The sequence below is a fragment of the Coenobita brevimanus genome, chromosome 97 (assembly GCF_032717465.1).
Source record: "Coenobita brevimanus isolate Jiangsu-jjx chromosome 97, ASM3271746v2, whole genome shotgun sequence".
Taxonomy (NCBI): domain Eukaryota; kingdom Metazoa; phylum Arthropoda; class Malacostraca; order Decapoda; family Coenobitidae; genus Coenobita; species Coenobita brevimanus.
In genome coordinates this window covers 46,333,258-46,346,984 of record NC_137050.1, presented here as the reverse complement: position 1 = coordinate 46,346,984, position 13,727 = coordinate 46,333,258, and the positions used below count along the sequence as shown (strand labels likewise).

Here is a 13,727-nt window from a genome sequence, read left to right as displayed (position 1 = left end):
TTCCCCGAACTGAATCTCTCTGGATCTCCCTTACCTGGAGTTGTTTCCCCTCAACCTTCAACCTACAGCTGTTCAAGTCCAACGCTGAGGACGCCAGTAATCTGGTGTATGGATTATTTTTTAATTCATTTGTTTTTCCTTCCTCTGTTCTGATATTAAGGAAAAAAAAAACGACTAAGTAGACAGAGGAGGATTGTGGAAGGTTTTGTGTATGTACGGTGTAGGTGTAAGATGCTAGGTACCGTCAAGCGTTTATATGATGGTGGTGAAGCATGTACTAGGGTGAATGGGCATCTAAGTAAATGATTCAAGATCGGTGTGGGCGTGCGAGTGTTGTGTGATGTCGTCTTGGTTGTTCAATATATACAGTATTTGGATGGGGTGATGAGAGAAGTAAAAACACGAGTAATGGAGAGGGGGATAGCGTTGGTAATGAATGGTGATGGATGGAATATTTGACAATTGTTGTATGCTGATGATGCAGTACTACTTGCAAATACCGGACAAGAACTTGTTCGACTAGGTCAGAGTTTTCCTGATGCCTGTGACTGTCGGGCCTTGAGAGTAAATGTAGAAAGGAGTAAAGTGATGATTACTGAGAGAGAAGGTGACTCCCAGTGTGATGTTACAGTGAATGGAGAAACTGATTTTTTTTTTTCCAGGCCTATCGACCATTGGGGCCGAAGCCCCTGGTCATTAAGGTCATATAGATTTGTGTATACATACTGTATACACACACAGACACACACACACACACACACATATATATATATATATATATATATATATATATATATATATATATATATATATATATATACACACACACACACACACACACATCCATGAATATAAACATACACACTTTCATGCGCACGCATATATATATATATATATATATATATATATATATATATATATATATATATATATATATATATATATATATATATATTGTTATTTTATTATTTTTTTGTATTTTTATTCTTTAAAATTATTTTTTCACCTTTCATTATATATAAACAAAAATGCCTAATCTAAAAGACCTAAAACTAATCACCTAACAGACAAATCACTAACCTATGCTAAATCCTAAAGAGACAAATAACGAAACCTACACTAATGGTAAAAATACCTCGACCAAGAGAACACCATCGACTGCAGATATATGATGCCTTCCTACATTATATACCTGCACTCATCACGTGGTGACTGTCAGTAGAGCTTAGCCTAATACAGGGAACATTAGTATATGAAAGGGAACCAGACGAGTCAGGAACATTTCCATATACGTCAGCTGTCGGCCCTAATAGAACAACTTACACAAAATGGTATAAAGTATGTACATAATGTGTACAAAAAGTGAAGTACCTCACCCAACAGACCACCATCGACTGCAAATGCCCAATATCTTTCTATATTGTACACTTGCACTCATCAGCTGGTGACTGTCTGTTGAGGAACGGGGTTTACTGTAGGGGACGTAAATATTAGAAATAGATCAGTCGGAAGGAGGAACTATTTCAAATATGTCAACTGCCAACCCTAATTAACAGTACAATATATAAATATATAGAGTCGATAAAAACCATACCAGTACAGTAAAAACGTCACATCACTCTGATCAGTCCGGCATCTCTCAAGAAAGACATCAATTTATCAGTCATAACAATGTCCCCTTCGCCCAGGATGATGGAAAGGGTGAAGAGGATGTCTGCTGCGTCGCAGTAATTCATAAGTGAATAAAACGAGCCGTGAACGAGCCAACAAGGTGACTGGGACGATTGGCAGTGTCCCAGTTGCCCTCATACGGCTTACATGTTGAAATATTTAGTCTGGTCCACTGGCCTTGCCACAGAAGATTTATTGATTTCTTTCCAAGAGAGGGACTCGATCGTACATCACGAGGAACGTCCCAAGGTTCCACGAGCTCTACAGTCGACTTTGCGAGTAAGTCAGCCTGCTCATTGCCGTAGATACGACAATGATCAGGCACCCAGATCAGCGTGAATGACTTGTTACATGAATGCAATTTATTAATGATGCGGCCCTGAAACTCATGCGAGTCCGTAATGCAAGATGCAGTTGCTTGAAGGGCTGGTTTCGAATCTGTAATTATGATAAATGAGTCATGCAGAGAATTTTGAGCATAGTTTATGGCTTTGTCAATAGCAAAAAGTTCGGAGGTAAACACAGATGTATGAGTCAGCAATCGATGCCTGAGGGCACATTCAGTCGACCACACACTAGCACCCACACATTCACTTGACTTGGAGACGTCGGTGTACAATTGGAGGGACCCCAAGTGACAAATGATGATATTATGAATCAAGTGGTGGACCTCCGCCTCCAGCGCCTTGGTCTTAGGTGCTGGGAGCCATGTTACATCAACAGTAAAGCCGGGTGGCTCCCAAGGCGCTATATTTTTAAACACCAACTTGTCACAGTCACTGAGGTCCACACCAAGCTTCTAAGTCAGTAAGTGGAGGCCAATGGCAAGTGGCCGATGCACCCCCCACAGGAGGGTACAGGCCACATCGCCGATATTACTTTTTCTCATTGTCTGCACACCATAGGTCAGGGCCAGATGGTCTCAGCAAACATGGAGGGGAGACACATTCACCTCCACTTCCATTCGAGTTACATTTGTACACTGGATGGCTCCAAGACACATTCACAAATAAATATTCTGTAACACATCCAACCTCCTCAGTGTGGCATTGGATGCTGAGCGATACACCTGTGCGCCATAGTCCAGCTTTGATCGAATAACGGACTTATACACCATTAATAAAGAATTCCTGTTGGCACCCCATGTAGTACCCACTAGGTACTTGAGGACATTTAACGGTTTATCACAACGAGCAAGCAATTTATGAACATGAATTTTAAAGTTCAAATGGTGATCAAAATGTATTCCCAATAATTTTACAGAATTTTGAAAAGATACCACCTGACTATCCAATGTTAAGCACAAACTAGGTATGTTATGGTTAGTGAAAACTACAGCAGCACACTTAGGGATGGAAAACTTAAATCCCCATAGCAACGCCCACTGATGGATGGAGTCAACGGCTGCTTGAATCCGCCCAGCTGAAAATTGTGCATTGCGGGATGAATGCCATATTGCACAATCGTCAGCATAGAGTGAGTATTTAAGATTCCTGGTGATAGGAGCTGAAGACAGAATATCATTGATCATAATACTAAATAAGGTGGGACTAAGCACAGTTCCATGTGGCACCCCGTTTTCCTGGATAAATATATCCGATGTTATTTTACGGGGCAATTTGACAGAGAAAGTCCTGTCCCTTAAGAAATTTTAGATAAAAATAGGCAAAGTTTGTCTTAATCCATAAGCACAGAACTTGATTAGTATAGAGTGTTGACATGTCATCATAGGCTTTATGGATGTCCGAGAACACCCCAATCATGAATTCTTTATTGGCAAATGCCTCTGAAATACAGTGCTCCAAATTCATTAAATAATCCAGTGAACTTCTGTATTTACGGAAGCCACATTGTTGATCATTTAAAAAATTCTTCTACTCTAAAACAAAAAGAAGCCTATTGTTTACCATTAGTTCCATGACCTTACATAGACAAGAAGTCAACACAATAGGACGAAATGAAGTGGGGTTCATAAGACGACCAGCCCCTTTGGGTATTGGTGTGACGTGTAGAAAGTGCCATGAATATGGGAACGTTCGAGATGCCCAAAGCTCATTGTACAATGCTAACAAGTTAATCAGGTTGTCCTGATTAAGATGCTGGATCATACTGTACAAGATGGAATCTGGTCCAGGGCTGGTGTCTTTACAGGATTTAAAGGCAAGGAGCGGTTCATCTATCGTAAACTCTTGATTGTACGGGGAGTCTACGTGTTCTGTGGCAAAGTCTAATATTCGTAGCTCAGGTATGTAGTTTATGATGTTGGAAGTGCGGGTCATAATTGGCTGAGCTATTTACATGAGAAAAACTCCTGGTGAGGATGTTAACAACGTCCACAGGATCGTCATAGATGTTATTATTCACCTGCAGTGTGGTCATAGGGAAGTATGGTCCTTTATGATTTAATATTCTTATAGTGGACCAGACTTTAGTTAATGGTGTACTACGAGTCACCGTGGACACAAAGGACCTCCAGGAGTCATGTTTGGCCCTTATTATTCTCCTTGCCTCAGCCCGTGACTGTTTGTATGCAATAAAATTTTCCTCCATGGACTATCAAAAATCCTGTATCTCCTACTGCGTTTCTGTAATGCTTGTCGGCAATCCGGCATCCACCAATGTGCTCTATGGTTCGCATGAACTGTAGAAGTCTTGGGAATAGCAGCCTCAGCTGTGTGTATGATGAAATTAGTTACATTTTTCGACTTTAACATCTATGGTCTCCCCAGATATATCGAAATTGGCGATCCTTGAGAAGGATCCCCAATCTGCTTTCTTATAGTTAAATTTTGGAGGTGGAGGGTCCGAAACAATGTTGCGTGTATAAGAAAGACAGATGGGTAAATGATCACTTCCCAAGGAGTTGTCATAAGGGTTCCACGAGAAATCTTGATGTATACCTGGGGAGGCCAGAGACAAGTCAATAGCCGAAAAGTTACAAGTACATTCATCTACACGAGTCGCTTTACCATCGTTCAGAAGAAAAAGGTTGGACTGTAGTATTAGGTCAGCTACTTGCTCCCCACGACCATCGATCCTCAAGCTGCACCACTGATAATGATGGGAGTTAAAATTGCCAAACACTAACTTGTTCCCCAGAAGATGTTCCTTTCACTGATCCACCTGGTGAACAAGCCTACACCTTTTCTATCCATAATGACTTAGAGCAGCCTGTACAGCACGCTACTCGTATCCCTGACTGCCTTGGAGAGAGTTCCAACATACTTGACCTCTTCCTTACAACTAATCCTTCTGCATATACTGTTAATCTTTTCCCTCCATTGGGCTCCTCCGATCACAACCTTATCACCTTAACCTGTCCTGTCGCTCTGGTATGGCCTGCAGACCCTCCAAAGAAACGTTGTTTGTGGCACTTTGGAGCTGCGGATTGGGAGGCCCTCAGACAGTACTTCTTTGATTTTCCCTGGAATGATTATTGCTTCCATGTCTGGGAGCCATCTGGGTGTGCCTTGCCCATTATGGAGGTTATTTTCTTGGGCATGGAAGCATACATTCCTTTCTCATATCCTTTGACTAATGCACGAAAGCCTTGGTTTAATCACGCTTGTTCTAATGCTGTCCACAACAAGGAGAGGGCCTATAAAAGGTACTGGAGCCAACCCACCCCTGAATCACATCTTTTATTCGTTTCTGCCCGGAATCTTGCTAAGTATATTCTTCGCTCTGCTAAAAATAATTTCATCCGTACTAAATGCTCTCAACTCTCTAACTCGAATTCTTCCCACTCCTTCTGGCACCTTGCCAAAAACCTTTCTAACAACTTTACCTCATCATCCTTCCCTCCTCTTTTCTACTCTGATTAGTCTGTAACTATTTCTTCTACTGACAAAGCAGATCTCTTCACTTAGACTTTCTTCTCCAATTCCACCTTAGACATTTCCGGTGCTGTTCCTCCATCACTTCCCCCCTCTGACTTCTTCATGACTGACATTAAAATTTCTTCAGCTGATGTATTTTCTGCCATCACAGGCCTCAATACTAATAAGGCATATGGGCCTGATGGAGTCCCTCCTGTTGTTCTCAAGAACTGTGCTTCTGTGCTTACACCCTGCATAGGCACTCTTGTGTCTTTGTCTATCAACTTGTACCTATCCTTCTTGCTGGAAGTTTGCTCTCATTCAGCCAGTCCCAAAGAAGGGTGACCATTCCCAACCCTCTAACTATTGTCCAATTGCTTTAACATCCTGTATCTCAAAAGTGTTCGAGTCTATTCTAAATAGAAAAATTTTAAAGCATCTTTCCTATCACAACCTTCTTTCTGATCGTCAGTATGGGTTCTGTCAGGGACACTTCACTGGCGATCTTCTCACCTACCTTTCAGACTCCTGGTCATCCTCCTTTTGGGACTTTGACAAAAGCTTTGCCATTGCACTTGACATCTCAAAGGCTTTCGATCAAGTCTGGCACAAATCTTTAATTTCCAAACTGCCCTCTTACGGTTTCTATCTTTCTACCTGTGCCTTCATCTACAACTTCTTTCTGGTCGTTCTATAGCCGCTGTTATAGACTGCCATCGTTCTTCTCCTAGATCTATTAACAGTGATGTTTCTCAGGGCTCTCTCCTACCACCAACTCTCTTCCTTTTATTCATCAATAACCTTCTAAGCTGTACATCTAACCCTATCCACTCATTCGCTGATGACTCCACTCTTCCCTTTTCCATTCGATTCCTGCAACGTCCATCTCAGCAGTTCCTTCAGCAAACAAGGGATGAGGCTATGATACACCTAGGGCCTTTTTCAGTCGTCCCCAGTGCAGTCCTCAATAGCCTACTCGCATCCGAACACACGTTTTCGTTTTCACAGTCGTCCCCAACCAGCCTTCCGGGGCTTCTGTTGGGGACGTCATTCGGGACGGCCAAAACAAATTACTGGAACATTCTTGTGGGGCCTGTAGCCTCCCCAACAGACGATCCCAAAAGTAAGAAAGTAAAAGAGTAATCACATAACATATGTTCATTATTATTTCAATATTATATATCCAATGTAATATTTCTGGGGTAAAAAACACACCCGATATTGAAAAAAATATATATGTTTGTGTATTTTTATGAGACATTCAACTATGTATCCGAATACTAGCCTTTCGCAGACTGGTGGAGACTCCACAACAAACGGTCCCGAAAGAAATACGAAAATCGTTGTCTAATGCATATTTTCATGAAAATTCTAATATCTGATGCCCGATGTAAAAGTTGATGCAGCTAACACCCCGTTTAGAAAAGAAAATGTTTATGCATTAAAAGTATATCCGTTAATAAACCACACCATCACTCATTAGACGTTATACATGTTACTTCATGGTTATTTTTACTTACGCTTTTTTTTTTTTTTTTTTTTTTTTACAATACTTAGCATTCATCAGGATTCAGCTTACTTCTGATTTGAAGTAGGAGCGTGGTGAGGTTGCCGATAGTTAGCTCTTCATTCCGATGACGTTAGTATTCGTTATTTTTGCTGCCTTCTTTCGACTTTCTTCACTCCTGAATGTATTAGCATGAATTGTGTGAAGTGGATTATCCAGACATGTTATTCATCACATTCACTACATTCCAATTTCTAAATATTCTCTACATATGGAAAGTGTTTTCGCCACCCAGAACCACCAACCCTACCGCATCAACACGGGCAGTCGTCCCCACGTTAGTAAGCTCCCGAAAGCCATTCGGAGCGACTGTGAAATCCAAAGATGCTGTTGGTTGGGGCCGACACACGTTCGGGCACAAAAGGTTAGGGATGACTGTGAAAACGGCCCCTAATGTCTGACATGACTCGTACCTTGGACTGGGGTAAAAATGCTCTGGTCGTTTTTAATGCATCAAAGACTCGGTTTTTGCACCTATCAACCCGAAAAAATCTTCAACAGGTATACCTACTAATGTTTAATAATATTCAGTTTAATCCTGCATTATCCTTGAACATGCTTGGGGTTTCATTTACTCGGGACTTATCTGGGAAAGATCATATTGCATCTCTTGTATAATCTGCTTCAAAGAGATTGGGTGTGTTGAGCCGACTCCTTTCCTTCTTTACCCCTGCACAATTGTTGACTCTATACAGGGGTTTTATCCGTTCCTGTGTGGAGTACAACTCTCATGTGTGGGGAGGCTTCCCACATACAGCTCTTCTCAATAGGGTGGAGTCAAAGGCTTTTCGTCTCATTAACTCTCCTCCTCTTACTGACTCCTTTCAACCTCTGTCTTTCCTCCGCACTGTTGCATCTTTATCTCTTTTCTATTGCTACTTCAATGGTCACTGCTCCTCTGAACTGTCTGCATGCATTCCTCCACCTCTACGACAGGCCCGTAGCACCAGTCTAGCAGAAAACTCTCATCCCTTTTCTCTCCAACTCTCTAATGCAAGAGTTAACCGTTAATCCCAGTCCTTCATTTATGCAACAGGTCAACTCTGGAACTGTCTCCCTCTGTCTGTATTTCCTGCTTCCTATGATCTCCAGTCTTTCAAACGCAGTGTGTCCAGGTATTTCGAAATGATCGGATCTTGAATTTGGCTCTCTCTTGTGTTTTGTTTTTCTCTTGGAAGGGACAGTTTTTCGGGCTCGTTGCCTTTGGTTCCTTCATCCTCACATAAAAAAAAAATAGTGAATTGAAAGCATCACTGTCAATGGGGCCATGTAGAGGACAGTACAGAGAGCAAATAGACAGATACGTGTTATTTAATATTACTCTGAGCACAACAGATTCCAGAGTAGAATTCAGAATCACTTCCATTTGTGGGTGTGATTTGTGTGTGTATATGGTAACACCGTGACCTTCATATCTTCTTTATGAGTGGTAGTGTTTGAACTGGAGGATCAGGGTGATCCACCAAGCGCGTCTCCTGTAAACAAATAATGTCTGGCCTGTGTATAGAAAGCAAAATTGCTATATTGTGTAATTTATTCTCAAGAGTCCTACAATTCCACTGTAACACCGTGAATGCGGTGGTTTAAGATTTACAAGGGTGGCCAGTGTGCTTAGTTTTTTTATGCCCCCCGCGACCAGGCAAGTGGCTACCGGGGTACCTTTCCTGTGCTTGCTAATGGAAATCTCCATTTTGTCATCAATAACGAGGCTCCCAGAGTCCCCCGAGGAAAAGCTAACCTTTCCCTCGCTGAACCAGGAGCGGGAAGGACGTGAGGACGTGCTGGCTTGCTGAGTGTGGTCAAATTAATTTTATCAGACTTGTTGGACTTCGGGTTTTGCCACACCGACTGCGAAGGACCAGTGGCAGCATGAGAATAGGAAATAGGAATGGAGATATCTGTAAGAGAGTTGGAGCATAAGGGAGGGTGAGACTGAGAGGTAGGGCATGTGGCATGAGAGACGAATGTAAGGTCAGTCTGTCTCCACTGTGCACACGGGACACAAATGCTGATGCATGGGAGACATTAGGCTTGGGAGTTGCATGCAGCTCCTTCACTTTCTTCCTTGCATTGTAATAGGAAATGCCTTCAGTTGCCTTCACTGTGAATACATTTTTCTCCTCCTTCCACTTGAGACAAGCCCTCAAAGAAGTGGAGTGAGCATCCTTGCAGTGAAAGCAACACTCGGTCTCGGATGTACAGTGGTCAGCATAATGACCTACAGCTGCGCACTTGCCACACCAAGTTTGAAGCTTGACAAGTCTTTTCATGATGTCCACAAACCTGATATTTGGCACAACGAAGGGGTTTGGGATGTATGGTCTAACATTAACACTTTCGTATCCAACTTTCACATTTGTTGGAAGAAATACTTTTCCAAAAGTTAAGATGACAGTTGCGGGTTTCGTCCTCCTGCCCTCCCAGTATCTAGTAATGAATCTAGCATCTAGGCTATGGCATCCTGCTGAGCTAGTTCCTATACAATGTCCTCCTCCTCCATAATCACGAGATCCCTGCAGGTGTTAACACCCCTGCAGGAATTCATGGAGTGCAGGATCTTGGTCTCAACATCATAACAATGGAACTTGCTCAGTTTCAGCAAATCCATTACCTGGGCAGAATTTATAGTCTTTACCAGAAGATCTCCACTTGCAAGTTTTTTCGCTTGTTCTACCTCATCTGCAAACCCATCAATCACCTTCTTGATGATGAAGGGATTGAGGCTGGACAGGGGAGTAGAACCAACCGCATAGATCAAAACAAATGAAGCATTGTTTACATCGATCTCTAGAAATTGTGTCTGGAGCCGTTCAGTCGGGGGGCAGTCCGTCCGTTGAACAGTCGGGGGTCGGTCAGGACTACCTCCCCCTCTGAAGGAGGGGGGAGGCAGTAGGGGCGTCTGACATAGTAACCACTTCCCCCTCGCGGAGGAAGTGGGAAGAAGGAGAAAAACAAGCAAGGGACAAAGTACCCATGGAAGGCACATCTAGTCTGAGATTACCCTCTCAAACCACTCTCTTACGTGCCTGTGTATAACTCACACCCCAGAGTGATCAGTGGGAGGTACGCTCCAGAGGTGAGTAAGCAAGGACAATCTCAGTTAGTAGGTATAGACACCTACTATATTTCTAATTGGGCTGGGAGGAAGATGAGAACTAATTATCCTAACTTTATTAACCACCAAGTCCAAAAAAGTATTGCCAGTGCGGCAGCCCTACAAACTAGAGGAGAGCTCAGCACACGTCCGCTCTCTCTGCAACCATGAATAGAAGTCCCCCAGAAGACTGAAATTGGTGAGAGAGTTTAAATACCTGGAAACAGTGATAGAAAAGAGAGGAAAATGTGCAAAAGAAGTGGAAAGTAGAGTGACATAAGGAAGGAAAGTAGCTGGTGCAATTGAAGGCCTTGATAAGAAACAGAGGCTTGAGTGTTTAAACTGCACGAGGCTTACATGAAGGAGTGTGAGTGCCAACTTTAACATATGGATGTGAGACTATGGTGTGGCATGAAAATGAAGAGTCAAGAGTGACAGCAGTGGAGATGGGAGTGCTGAGGAATGTATGTGGATTACAGAGAGTGGATAGGATACAAAACAATGTGATTCGTGAAAGATGTGGAGTGAGGAGGTCTGCGGACACCAGAATCGAAGAAAGTGTACTAAGATGATATGGTAATGTGGAGAAAACAGATAACATTAGAGCAGTGAAAAATATATATATATATATATATATATATATATATATATATATATATATACAGTAATCCCCATACTATCCGGACGCCCACTTTCCGGACACCCCACTTACTGGACAGTTTGGTTCCGGGATTCAATATTCCTCAAATTGCCCAAAATTAAAATATATATATATATATATATATATACAACTTTTTTCCCCCCGTATATTGAACTTGGCACGCGCGGCGCAGACCAGCTGTGTTTTGGTGTGTAGTTCTGCCTCCGTCCACTAGAGCACCCCTTCATCCTCCCCACTTACCGCCCGTCTCTTGTTGCAAGTGCATGCTCTTCATCATGGCCACCCAAGTTCTTGCTTTTGTGGTGGTGTCCTACTTGCTACGGGCTCTGCTGCAGCTCTCCTGCCTCTTGTTAGTGTGTGTGATGATGGCCCCACTGCCTGAGAAAAGGAAGAGACTGGTTTTGACTCTGGAGAAGAAGAGGGAGATATTGGACAAGGTGGACACGGGATGGTCAACCTCATGCATCCTCCATGAATTTAACCTGGCCTGATCTAATTATTTGATATTAAGAGATCCTGCGACAAACTCATGCAGTACACGGCTGCCTTCTCGTCGAAGAACAAACACAACGTGGAGAGGGAGATGATGTTTACTCCCCGGTATGCTGAAGTTGACCACCCCACATTGATTTGGTATTGACAGCAACGTACTGCTGGTGTGCTGGTGCGTGGCACAGAGCTGAAGGCTGCTGCTGAGAAGTTCGCAAGCTTCACGACGCCCAAGACTTCAAGGCATCCAAGGATTGGCTCCTCGCGTTGAAGTTACAACATGGCCTTACCAACCGTAAGTCTCATGGCGAAGCTTTGGACGCCAACAAGGATGGATTAGAAGAGGTTCGGCACAAGGTGAAGGGCTTGATCGACAGGGAGGGCCTCTCTCTCAGTCAAGTCTACAACGCTGATGAAACTGGTTTATTCTATCGCTCTTTGCCAGCGAACACTCTAACCGAGGAGACGGGGAAGCTTGTACCTGGCCACAAGCTCTCCATGCAATGGATATCAGCTTTGTGTTGTGCCAATGCTAATGGCATGCACTGGCTTAAGCCCGTTATTGTTGGCCATGCAGAGCAGCCTTGGTGTCTTTGTGGGGTGATGGATGTCCTTCCTGTCGTTTGGTACCATCCTTTGAAGGCATTGTTCACTGCAAAGATCTTCAAAGACTGGTTACATCACCATTTCGTCAAGGAGGTCATCCATTACCAGACGGAGAAGCTAGGAATCCCGCGCAACCAGGTAAAGGCCCTCCTTCTCCTCGATAATGCACCTGCCCACCCATCCGACAAGGACTTGGTGGCTTAGAATGGCCACATTAGGTGCATGTTTATGCCACCTAATACGACTTCTCTCATCCAACCAGTGGACCAGGAAGTGATCATGGCAACAAAGAGGCTGTACCAAAGAAAGTTCCTGGACGAGGTGATGGTTGTTCTCGAGGACGAGGATGAGCGCAGGGAGGGACAGGACACGTGAGGCCAGTGGTCTCTGGAAAACCTTCACCGCTATAACATCAAGTCTGAAATCTCTAACTGGGCCAGTGCATGGAAGGAAGTCTCTGTCAAGACTCTAGAAAATGGTTGGTCTTGTCTGCTTCTCGGAACGGATGTGGAGCACGATTTCCTAGGTTTTGACGTGGATGACTTCCGTGCACGTCTACGTGTGGATGGTGATGATGTTGATGTGGATGAAGTGCGTGAGTGGTTGGATGACGACGAGGGCAATCCTGGGTATCAGACCATGTCTGATATAGAGAGCGCATCTTCAGTTGCAGGTGTCAGTACCCAGCTTGAAGATTCCAACGAGGACAGCGACGATGATGCGGACTCCTCTCAGTGTAACACTACTCCAACCATTCCCAAGCTGAGCGCACTCCGGGAACACGTAGAGTTCGTTCTCGACTACCTGGAACACCCAGACTGCAACAAGGAAATGGGGCCCTTGGGACTTGTGGAGGAAGTGCGCACTTTCAGGCAGTGCATCATTAATCGCCAAAATCGTTGTTCCTTGCGTCAATCAACCATTGACAGCTTTTTCAGACCCATGACCCCCGCTGTGCCCAGCCCTGACTTCACACCATTGCCTCCCCAAGATAGGCCCTCATCCTCCGAGCCACAGCCCAGCACATCAGCCACGGTGGAGTTGCCACTGGACGTAAGTTTGTGCCTCTCTTCAGAGTCATCTGCAGTGGGTAGTCCATGACCACGTCCCAGCGACACATCCCTAGGCCACCTGGATCACCTACTCTCAGACTCTGACAGTGAATAAACAGCAAGAACTCGATACTAGACCACTAAGGAATTTCCAGTGTTGTGTAGTGAAAAAAAAAAGTGCTTAGTGTTAAGAAATTAGAATTCTGAGTGCAAAGACTTATGTGAAGAGTGCAACATTGATTTTAATGACGTTCAGTGGAGCGCAAATTAGGCCAGAGTGTGTAGTGTTAAGAAAGTGAATTTATGAGTGCAAAGACTTAAGTGCAGAGTGCAACACTTATTTCATTAGAGTACAATGGAACGCAAGTAAGACTAGAGTGCTCAGTGTCAAGAGATTGGAATTCTGAGTGCAAATGACTAAGTTCAGTGAAAAACTTCATGTACAGTGTACTGCAGGTGCTTCAGGTACTCCTTTTTACTGTCAGAGTCAGAGAGGAGGTGGGTTATTCATCGAGATGGCCAGGGACTTGTTGTAAGTACGTAGAATGTTTCATATTGTACTGTATTTTCCATACTTACCTCTAAAACCTCATCTCACTCTTTTATGTCCCTTCTTGGTGCGAATAGGGTCTTAGGTGCTATGCATGTGCAGTAGGGAGGTGTTTATCTGAGTTAGGCTAGGTTAGGGTCCATAAGTACCAGTCCAGGAGCCAAGGACTTGTTGTAAGTACCCAGAATGTTTAATACTTCGTATTGTATATACTCACCT

General features: G+C 43.6%; 1 protein-coding gene across 1 annotated transcript in view; it reads left to right on the top strand.

Moving 5' to 3' along the window:
* LOC145413688 (uncharacterized) overlaps positions 1–13,727 on the top strand; it is a 616,371-nt gene that overhangs the window by 245,774 nt on the left and 356,870 nt on the right. The gene's annotated exons all lie outside the window — the stretch shown is intronic.